Here is an 11,614-nt window from a genome sequence, read left to right as displayed (position 1 = left end):
ATTAAGAAGGATTAAATAAGGTAGGCTACATTGAAAAGAAAATAGGCCGAGCAATATTTGAGAAATGGAATAGCAGTAGGGTAGTAGCTGGTATCAAGATCAAAGAAATACATTTGAAAAACGGACTATAACAGGTTGAGACTTTTTTGTCCCCTAGTTGCTTTTGCGACAAACCTGTGGTGTACACCCGGTCCAGACGGTTGCCTATATCAACACGTTGGGTAAAGTCACGCAGTCTACAAGAGATATATTTTTTAGACCTATCTGTACCAAGTTGAATGAAACTTGCTAAGCATTTTTCCAATAATAGTCCAATAGTTTTATAAATAAATAAATTTTTACATTTTTTACATATTTTTGGGAAGTCGCAAGCCACTCATAACCTACATCTGGCCCGCGGGCCACATGATGCCCTCAGGTCTGACCTAGGACGTCCTCAAACATGAAATATCCACTATACGCTCAACATAAAGTAATTACTATTCATGGAGATGGCTCAGCTCAGACTTATAATTAATTAAAACTACTTGGACAGAGTGAACAACAAAACCAGATAAGGCTCGTTGTATCAGACCAATATAAAGATACGATTTGATTACAATCTACCATTTAGTTGTTACTATATAAAATGATAGAGAGCAGCAATGCACTAGCGATGCCTAGCCTTCCCAAGATTTACGATGAAGAAGAAGAAGCCACTTTGGACTGGTGAATTGACTGCGGTGTAAACAACACACACACCGTTTATGTGTTGCCTTGTCTTACTCTAACATGACTTTGGTTGGACAGTACATAATGCTTTCCGAAATTGCTTTCATAAAACCAAAACTTCACCGTCAGCCAACATGTAACCTGGCTGATGTGTTGCCTTAGAGTGGGGTTGTTCCAGTGAGTGTAGACTGGTTCCAGAGCTCAGTGAGTGTAGTGTACTGGTTCCAGTAAGCCAGACGGGTTTCACAAACGGCGAGAATATGTTGGGGAATTTCCGTGAGCGCCTTCACACGGTGCAGCAGGACTTAACGTCCGGGTCTTCGCCTTCTGTCAACAACACGTTTGATTAAAAAAGGCTGCAAAGGATGTTTAGACATTATACACGGTGGGTCAGCCTAACCACAACCAGATATGATCTGTAACGTTATATATGCTGATAATACTGTGACTAAAGTAAACCCTACAGCTTGTGTAATTACTCTCAGGTGATGCTGGTCACATTCTGGATTTCAGCACATGACTGTCTTGGGTTGGTGGCTCTGAATGAAAAACATTCAAAGTGATAAAACAGTACAAAAAACACATGATAAATCACTTAATCTGGTACTGTGATGAGTAAATAACATACTTTTTCAAATTGTTTATCAGATCCAAAATAATAGTTTTTGCTGTGTATTTTTCTTTAATTATTATGAAGAAGATCCTATTTAGTAGTAGTCCTAATTTATTTATAATGCCTGTTTGAAGGCAGTGTCTGATGGAAAGTAAAATAATCAACCTTGTCTTCACCCTCCCTTTTTAAGAATCAAGACTGGGCGACAGGTCGAAAGACGTCAAGAGAAGACCCAGGTATGCCTGCTATATATATATATATATATATATATATCTCTATCTCGATAGATAGATATCTATATATTATATAGAGAGATATATTATATATACAGATATATTTTATATATATATATAGATATATTTGCTCTTTTGAGTGTTGACATGGGCAAACAGAATATCTGAAATATGCCGTTATTAGCATACACAATATTTATCCCAGTGTATTATTTCTGTGTAAATGTCGACACTTCTGTGGTCCTTAGACTCCAGGAGTTCCCTCCTCAGTTCATTGCTGGATTAGAGCTTCTGAACAGGTAATTGTTGATGTACACTTTCACTCACTGTGGGGTTGAATTTTGTGACTCTTCAAATCTGCCTTACTGTGCCTAAATTAAATGGCCACCAAAACTTGAGGACGCAAAGCAGGCTGTGGACTATGAACAGAGAGAGTACCAACTAATGCATGTGTATTGTTGTCATCATCATTTGCGCTTAATGAGGCAGCTATTACCACCTTCTAGTTTTATTATATTTTATAGGTTCCCAATCTGGAGTGTTGGGTTGTACCCCATTTGTCCTTCAGATCAGCTTAGATATGTCTGGTAATTGATAGAAGAAAATGTGTGATTTGCATTGAAATTATTAGTGATATCTATCCAAAACGACAGTCTTCATTTTGCACAGCCCTTTCCACACCATCGTAGTTGGCTCAATGTGCTTGAGATCTGAGAAACGTTCGCTAAAGAAACTCAATTTCAGGTAGTCCGGTATTCCGCTTTGTTTGCGAATGAGCTTTGTCAATCACCCTAACCTGGCAGGTTGCCAGTTATATTTCCAAATAAACCGCCATTAACAAACATTACCATTACCATTGTTTCATCAAAGAACATCTTGCTTTCTAATTAAACGTCAGCTTAAATATTATTATGTAATGAATGTGTGTCTTTGTGTAGGTATGTCTTATGGTCTCTTATGGTTGTGTAAAGATGTTTAAGCATTTATTCACAGGTATGAGAGATAACAGGTAATACATCAACTAGACTATGGTCTCCGTGAGACTCGAGTAGGATGTGTCGTCGGCCTTCTGCTGGGTCGTTGTCTGCTTCTCCCAGGGCTGAGTTCCCGGTCGGCTTTTAAGATGTCCGCCCGATCGTTTCCCCCCTCCGGCCAGGTGTTCTCCATCAGGCTGATTGCGTTGAGTGAAGATGTGCTCACTGCCGCCGGCTAGTGGATGGCGGTGGTACACCCCGTCCACCACTAGCCCACGGTTCCCCCTGGTGGGGAGCGGGTTGCCACACTCCTTCACCGCTGGCTGAAGCCTCTGGTCGTCTGGGGTCCAGCCCAGACATGCATCCCGGCGTGATAGGGCGTTCTCCTTGCCCGGACGGTGATCCACCTTGAAGTGTCCTGGAGGACCAGGAACCACCTCGTCACCCAGGCGTTGGTGTCCTTGGCGCTGGACATCCATTTCAGTGGGGCGTGGTCAGTGACCAGGGTAAACTCCCGACCTAGAAGATAGTATCGGTGTTTGTCCAGGGTCCACTTGATGGCCAGAGCCTCCTTCTCCACCGTGGAGTAGTTTCTCTCGTTGGATAAGAGTTTCCGGCTGACGTAGGTGATCGGGTGTTCCTCTCCAGCCCGGACCTGGGAAAGAACTCCCCCCAGCCCCATCTCCGAAGCGTCTGTGTGCACTATGAGTGGTAAAGCAAAGTCAGGGGTTATGAGAACTGCCTCCGAGTATAAGGCTCTTCGGAGCGTCCCGAAGGCCTTTTCGGCGGCCTCGGACCATCTGATCCGGTCAGGTAGGGCCTTCCGGGTCAGGTCATTAAGCGGGCTGGCCAGCGTGGCAAAGCCTGGTATAAATCGCTGGTAACGATTTCACAGATTTCAGTTTTTTGGTGGTGGGTCGTGGCCAATCCCGGATGGCGGCGACCTTGCTTTCTTGCGGCCGAATGTTTCCCCGCCCTACCTGGTACCCCAGGTAGGATGTTTCCTCCAGTCCGAGGCGACATTTGGCCGGGTTGGCGGTGAGGCCCGCCTTCCGTAGTTCCCCCAGCACCGCCTGCAGCTGCCGGAGGTGGACATCCCAGCTGTCGCTGTGGATGATGATATCATCGATGTATGCTGCTGCGTAGGGCTGGTGGGGTCGTAGTATCTGGTCCATCATTCACTGGAACGTGGCCGGGGCACCATGGACGCCGAAGGGGAGGACGGTGTACTGGTATAACCCTCCGGGGGTCGCGAACGCCGTCTTCTCCCGGGCTGACCGGGTCAACGGCACCTACCAATATCCCTTGGTTAGGTCCAGGGTGGTGAGGTACCTGGCTGGACCGAGTCTTTCAACTCATCCACCCTGGGCATGGGGTAAGCGTCAAACTCGGACGCCTCGTTCAGCCTCCGAAAGTCATTGCAGAACCTGTAAGTCTCATCAGGTTTGGGCACGAGGACGACCGGGCTGGACCAGGCGCTGCGGGATTCCTCAATGACCCGGAGCCGAAGCATCCGGGCTACCTCCTCCTGGATGGCATCCCGGCGGGCTTCCGGGACTCGGTATGGAGGGACTCGTACCGTCACTCCTGGTGCCGTCCGGATATCGTGATGTGTGACCGATGTTCTCCCCGGGATCATCGAGAACACGTCCTGATGTTGCATGACGATCTCGCTTAGGTCCTGCTTCTGGGCCGGGCTGAGGTCCTCCCCCACTGGAACCACTGGGATGTCGTGTTGGATCGCCAACACCAGGGACGCCGGGACTGGAGGGTCCGCACCCCCCCTCCAACTGCTTCAGGATGTTGATGTGATACAACTGGGTGGGCTTACGTCTCCCGGGTTGTCATACCCGGTAGTTCACGTCTCCCACTCGCTCGACCACCTCATACGGTCCCTGCCATTTGGCAAGGAATTTACACTCCGCCGTGGGGACCAGGACCAGGACCAGTTCTCCTGGGTGGAAGGTGCGCAGCTGGGCTCCCCGGTTGTAGACCCGCGCCTGGGCCTGCTGGGCTCGCTGGAGGTGGTCTCGGACGATGGGCCACACTTGGGCCATGCGGTCCCTCACCTGCTCCACATGGTCCAGCATGGTGCGGTGTGGAGATGGCTGGCTCTCCCACGCCTCCTTGGCGAGGTCCAAGATTCCCCGGGGCCTTCTCCCGTAGAGCAGCTTGAAAGGGGAGAATCCGGTGGAGGACTGGGGTACCTCCCGTATGGCGAACAGTACATGGGGTAGCAACTGGTCCCAGTTCTTACCATCCGTGTCCATGGCTTTTTTCAACATTTGTTTTAGTGTTTTGTTGAAACGCTCCACCAAGCCATCTGTCTGGGGGTGATACACTGACGTCCGGAGCTGCTTGACCTGTAGAAGGCTCAGCAATTCCTTCATTACACGTGACATAAAACATGAGCCCTGATCAGTGAGTACCTCCCGGGCTATCCCCACCCGGCTAAAAAGTAGCATGAGTTCTTTCGCTACTGCCTTGGCTGTAGCCGCACATAGGGGTAGGGCTTCCGGGTACCGGGTTGCATAGTCCACTATCACCAGAATATACCAGTGCCCCCGACTGGTCTTGGGGAGGGGCCCCACAATGTCAAGTGCTATCCGGTCAAACAGGGTCTCTATAATGGGCATCGGGATGAGAGGGTTCAGGGCCGTGGCCCTAGGGGCTACCCGCTGGCATTCGGGACACGCCTGGCAATACTGCTCTACATCCCGCTTAACCCCCGGCCAATAAAACCTAGCTAGGACCCTGTCCCGAGTTTTGTCCATTCCCAGATGTGCTCCCAGGAGGTGAGAGTGGGCCATAAACAGCACCTTGCTGACATATGGTCACGGGACCACTAATTGTTCTGTCACCTCCCCCTCTTTTTTCACAACCCGGTAGAGCAGTCCCCCTCTGGTGCTAAAATGTGGGTGCGGTAAGCAACTCACCGAGTCCCGGGCTTGTCCGTCATGGGCGAGAACGTGGCTCCATGCATGTTTCAGGGCGTCGTCCTGGAGTTGAGCGCTGGCGAACTGTCCCGACCGAGCAGTACCTTCCCCCCCTACCGGGAGAAAGTCCGAGAACTCGGTGAGGGGGGAACTCTCGGGCTCCTCGGGTGGGTCATTCTGCTCGGACGCCGTGAGGGTGTCCGTGGTGCCGGGGGGTGGTCCCTGGGAACCGGAGCGGGCGGTCCGCCCTGCCGAGTGGATCGGGGAAGGGTCGTGAGGGTCCGTTCCCCTCGCTCCCCTGGTCCTCGGCCGTCGATTCCCCCGGAGTCGCCGGGAGCCGCGTGGCCCCGTAGGCTGGTCGGGCCATCCTCCCAGCTCGTGGGGGAGGCTCTCTCCGGTGCCGGGTTTCCCGTTCCGGATTCCACAGCCGATGGAAGATCGGACAATGCCTCCCGATCAGGAGCGGGACCGGGAGATTGGGAACAATCCCTGCCCGGGCAATGAACACCCCGTAGGGGGTCCGTACGACCACATGGCAGGTTTCATAAGTACGGGTGTCCCCGTGCACGCAGGCAACCTCCATCGGTTTCCCCTCCTTCCCTCCCGCCAGGTCGGGACGGAGTAGGGTCACCATGCTGCCGGTGTACTGGAGAGCCTGCGTGTCGTGGTTCATTACCCGTGCTGGGATTTTCGGGGTCCCAGTCATCCCCTGCGCCCAACAGGTGGCCAGCATGCAGGGTCGGCGCCTCCCCTCGTCCGCGTAGGCCGACGGCATCGACACGACACCTGTCCCGGTCTCCGGGACAGGATCGGGCTAGGTGGCCGACCCGGCCGCAGGTGTGGCACCGTCTCCCCTCTGGTCCCTCCTGGGTCCCGGTTGGTGGTTCCGGTGGGGGTGTTGGTGTCGAGGTCGTGGGTCCCCGTCGGTCTCGGCGGGTCTCTGCAGGCCTAGAGGTGATCCGGGGGCTGGCGCTCAGCTGCTGGGCTACCTGCCAGTTTTCCAGCTGGCGGATCAGATCATCCACCGTGTCGGGGTGGTGGTGAGCCAGGATCCTCCGCGCGTCCGGTGGCAGCTGGCGGATGGTGTTGTCGATGAGGACACGGTCTACCGGGCTGGGTCCCTCGCCGGTCGCCAACCACCTCCTCACCAGGCGGCCATGCTGGGCGATCTGCGTCCGCACCGCGCCCCGGACGTCGAATCGCCAGTCGTGGAAATGTTGGGCCCTGGCCGCGAGGTTATGGCCGTAATATGCCAGTATAGCTTGCTTGAGAGCGGGATACTGGCTGGCGGTCTCGGCTGAGAGGTCCTGGCTTGCCTGCTGTGCGGGTCCGGTGAGGAAGGGCGATAGGATGTGGGCCCACTGGTCTTCCGGCCAGCTCTCTCTCCGGGCGGTCCGTTCGAATACCTCCAGGTAGGCCTCCACATCATCCTCTGGGCCGAGCTTGGTGAGCCGACTGGTCGGGGCGGCAACCGGTGCGTCGCAGACAACATGTTGGGTAAGTCGAAGCACCGCATCCCGGAGCAGGGCCAGGCTCTCCACTGTCTCTCGCTGTATGGCTGTGGCCTGTACCTGGTGCTGCTGCTGTCGCTGGGCCTCCGCGGTCGCGGCCCCATCGGGGTTCTGCATACTGGGTGAGAACTGGGTTCTGAGTGCCCGCATTCTCCACCATATGTGGTAACCCGGTCCACAAGAGTCTAAAGATCTCACGGCAAGTACCACGCAGAGGTTTCCAATAAAGCCGTATTCAGCGTTTATTCACAGGTATGAGAGATAACAGGTAATACATCAACTAGACTATGGTCTCCATGAGACTCGAGTAGGATGTGTTGTCGGCCTTCTGCTGGGTCGTCGTCTCTGCTTCTCCCTGGGCTGAGTTCCCGGTCGGCTTTTAAGATGTCCGCCCGGTCGTTTCCCCCCTCCGGCCAGGTGTTCTCCATCAGGCTGATTGCGTTGAGTGAAGATGTGCTCACTGCCGCCGGCTAGTGGATGGCGGTGGTACACCCCGTCCACCACTAGCCCACGGTTCCCCCTGGTGGGGAGCGGGTTGCCACAACATGTAACTGTCCTTCTGTAAGTGACGTGTGCATTAAAAAATAAATAAATATGACTATAAGTATAAATGTTAATGTGCCAATGTGCAGAGGTTCCTGTGGTAATGAAAAATTAAATAAATAACAAGGTTTAAACAAGGTTTAAACAACAATAGTCCTGAGGTGTGGGGTTTGGTCCTTAATCAAGTCTAGAAAAGGAGGTGTTGGGGCTTTGGAGGTGTTTGGAGCGGGGGGTTGAGGTGTTGCAAAGTCTGATAGCTGATGGGATGAAAGAGCCCCCCATGCGCTTTGAGGCACGTGGCTGAATGAGTCTGTGGCTGAACGTGCTCCTGAGTTGCTTCAGCTCGGGGTAGAGAGGGTGAGAGGGATTGTCCATGATCGTCTGCAGCTTTCCTCTCATCCTCCTCTCTGTCACAGCATCCACACCGTCCAGCTTCATCCCCACCACAGAGCTCGCCTTCCTCACCAGCTTATTCAGCTTTCTGGCACCTCCACTCCCGAAGCCTCCTCCCCAGCAAACTGCAGCAAAAAAGATGGCACTGGCTACCACAGATTAGTAGAACAACCGTAGTAGCCTAGTACACACATTGAAAGACCTGAGCCTCCTCAGGAAGAACAGCCTGCTCTGTCCCTTCCTGTAGAGGGCCTCAGTGTTGTCTGACCAGTCCAGTTTATTGTTTAGATGCACCCCAAGGAACTTGTAGGTGTCCACCATCTCCACCCCCTCCCCATTTATGGAAACAGGTATTGGGGGGCTCTTTCTGCGGCGGAAGTCCACTACCAGCTCCTTGGTTTTCCCGGTGTTGAGCTGAAGGTGGTTTCTGTCACACCATCCCACAAAGTTCTCAACTAGTTCCCTGTACTCCTCCTCCTTATTGTCTGTGATGCATCCAGTGGCGTTTCTACATGTAAAAAACAGGTGGGGCTAGGCTAATATATATATATATATTTTTTAAAATAATTAATATTAATATATATATATATATATATGTTTTTAATAGGATAACTGAAATAAAAATCCTTTTAACCCCCTTTCTAACCCCTCTATCGTCTCATCTACTTTTTACTTCATGCTCAGTACCGTCATGATCGCCATAGTAACGCCGATAAACAAATCAACCTCATCGCAGTAGTGTGGTGCTTTCCGAAACTATTTCGCCCTCCCCCGACTTCCACTGGTTGGTTTGCGGGACATGCAAAGCAAGCGGTGGATGGGGCATTACGCTAAGCAACATGAATCTCATCCATATTACACAGTAAGGCAACATAAGACGTGAATAAAGCTAACTCCGCTTAGCATGCTAATTGTAAACAATAGAACGTGCGCATTACGTGTAGACCACTGCAACGTCTCTCATTACGTCTGCGAACCGATAAACACTTACTTTCATAAGGTACGCACACCAACCGGCACATACGCATTTAACACTGATGTTACAGGCGCTTAACTTGTATAGTAACAAACTACTTTAATTACTATTTGAACTTAAACGTGCTACTCTCCAACTCAGAACGAAGTGGATAAAGGCTGCACATGCGCAGCGTTGCTAGGCAACGTCACGTAAACAAAGGGAGTCTTTCGTGCACATATTGACCCAAGTTCGCGGGTTAACAGTTCAATAACCAATAAAAATGTACACAAGCACTGTTACGTATTAAACTTCAATAGCTCAATAATAAAACCTTTTAATAAAATTCTGAATACATGAGGTGAGGACTAGGTCACTCGAGTCATGACTCATCACGCGCGCCACACACATTACGCTGTAGTGGAACGAACCATATATGTCCATGGCGGTCCCGGTGCGGCCAGCCCCACCAGGAAGCAAAATAATCTCCGTCCACTTCAACAGAGAAACACTCTGAATTTCATGCGCATTTCAATCTTTCAAGCCCAATACACATTACATTGGGCTGGTGGGGCTAGAGCCCCTCTTGCCCCACCGGACGAACTCAGCCGGAAGAAGCAAGCTAGGGTCGACTAAAAATGAACTAAAAGCGCCGAACTTATTATTTTACAGTACTTTCTGGGGAGATTTTTTTATTTTATATATATATATATATATATATATATATATATATATATATATATATATATATTATTTTTTTTATATAATATATTTATTATATTTTAATTTTAATTTAATTTTATTTATTTTTTTCTTGTGAGAGTAGGTGGGGCCGAGCCCCACCTGCCCCTAATAACCAGTCGCCACTGGTCACAGTGAAATCCGGGGACAGCAGTAGCCGGGGACAGGTCACTGAAAACGGGGACCCGTCTGGTCACCCTATTCTATATATGATATAACTCTTTACAATACTTTTTACGAATGACTAAGTACATTAACACATTGTTTTTAAGAAAATAAAAGGAATTCGACCTCTTTCACTTTGTCAAACCTCAAATGATCGTTTGTTTGATACCTCCATAAAAATAACATTCGTCACACATAAAGTGAAATTCTAAGTTTTATTAAAAGTAAAAAAAAAAAACACTGATCTAGGAAGCAGAAAAAGTCAACTCAAGTCATCCTATATATATATTACTTGCAAACATACTTAACACTTGATGTTTATTTACATTGTTAATGAACAATTATCGTCTCCTCTGTGCTTCTCTGGAACTCAGATCAAGATTTCCCCAGAGGTGATTCCTCTCTGAAGCACGTGAACGTTTCATCATCATGCATTCATCCAACACTGAACAAAAACTAAAGTGACAAACATCCAAACAAATGTCGTGCCTGGTTAAACCCACACGAGATTTAACTGAACGCAAGCACATTTTCCAAATCTTTACATATGTACATATGTGCCGTTCCTCAGCTACTTCAGTGGATGGAGAGTCGGCAGCTGCATCCAAAAAGCACTATTTACCCCTTTTACTTCCATGGTAACCTACACACCCTGCAGCAACACATTTAACACACACACTCACAACCACCGCTGACCTGACCCAAACACACACAATCCATACACCGACCACGTGCCCATAAGAGACCATCCTCCGTCTCTCAAGAAGACATGCCGGTGGTTCGAACAATTACAAAGAACATCCTCATGGCTTCACCTCTGAGCTTCAGGTGTGTCCCAAGTTTTGAGTTACAGGAAGCAGAAATGAACCGGATCCAAGGTTCAACTTCAACCAACCAACCACAACAGGGTTTTCATGAAAAGATATCCCTCCCAGAGAAGTGACTATTATTCAGGATGGAGTTAAGGCTTGGCTCCGGATCAGAACTTCTGGATCCGGTCCCTCAAAGCTTAAGACACCTGACGCCCAGACGACGAGGCCAGAGCGACCTTAGAGGTCACCGAGACAAATGAACCAAGGGCGTTATTAAACTGGTGGCCATCTTCTGCGTTCGAATCCCAGCCCCCCAGCTGGCATTAAAAGGGGACATATCACACCACCAGGGGTGAGTGTGAGCAGCCGTTTACAAGCCGCTTTGAAAATAAATGTGCCTCTTCTGACATCACAAGTGGGGAGTGTGTCCACCTAGACGTGTGACGGATAGGCGAGCAACGTTTGCTACGGTTGGTGGACCGATCTGTCACACAGCACACATCGAGGTGAAGACACAGAAGAGGCAGGTTTTCAAAAGCGGCTTGTAACGGCTGATCCCGCTCACCCCTGGTGGTGCAGTAAGAAGTCCCCTTTAAGAAGAGAGACGGCCGCATTCAGTTCCCTCACCCAGCCAGCATTTAGAACCAGGACCCGAGCCTCTAGGTGTGTACAGCCCATGGGGTGACCTGGGGGTGCACCCACCCCTATGCCCTCCCGCCCCCCCCAGGTCACCTGGTGACGGCGTTGCCATGCCCCACCCCCCTCTCCCCTCCCCTCCCCTCCACCCCCAGGTCACCTGGTGATGGCGTTGCCATGCCGCCATGCCGCCCCCCCTCCCCCTCCACCCCCAGGTCACTTGATGACGCCGTTGCCAATGCCGCCCCCCCCCCCCCGCCCTCACCCCCCCTGCACCCCCAGCTACACTTGGTGACGCCGTTGCCATGGCCCCCCCTCCACCCCCAGCTTCACTTGGTGACGGCGTTGCCATGGCCCCCCCTCCACCCCCAGCTTCACTTGGTGACGGCGT

Source organism: Micromesistius poutassou (genome assembly GCF_964030765.1).
Source record: "Micromesistius poutassou genome assembly, chromosome: 10".
In the NCBI taxonomy this organism is placed as follows: Eukaryota; Metazoa; Chordata; class Actinopteri; order Gadiformes; family Gadidae; genus Micromesistius; species Micromesistius poutassou.
The sequence above is the reverse complement of the archived record's forward strand: the minus strand, read 5'-3'. Positions refer to the sequence as shown.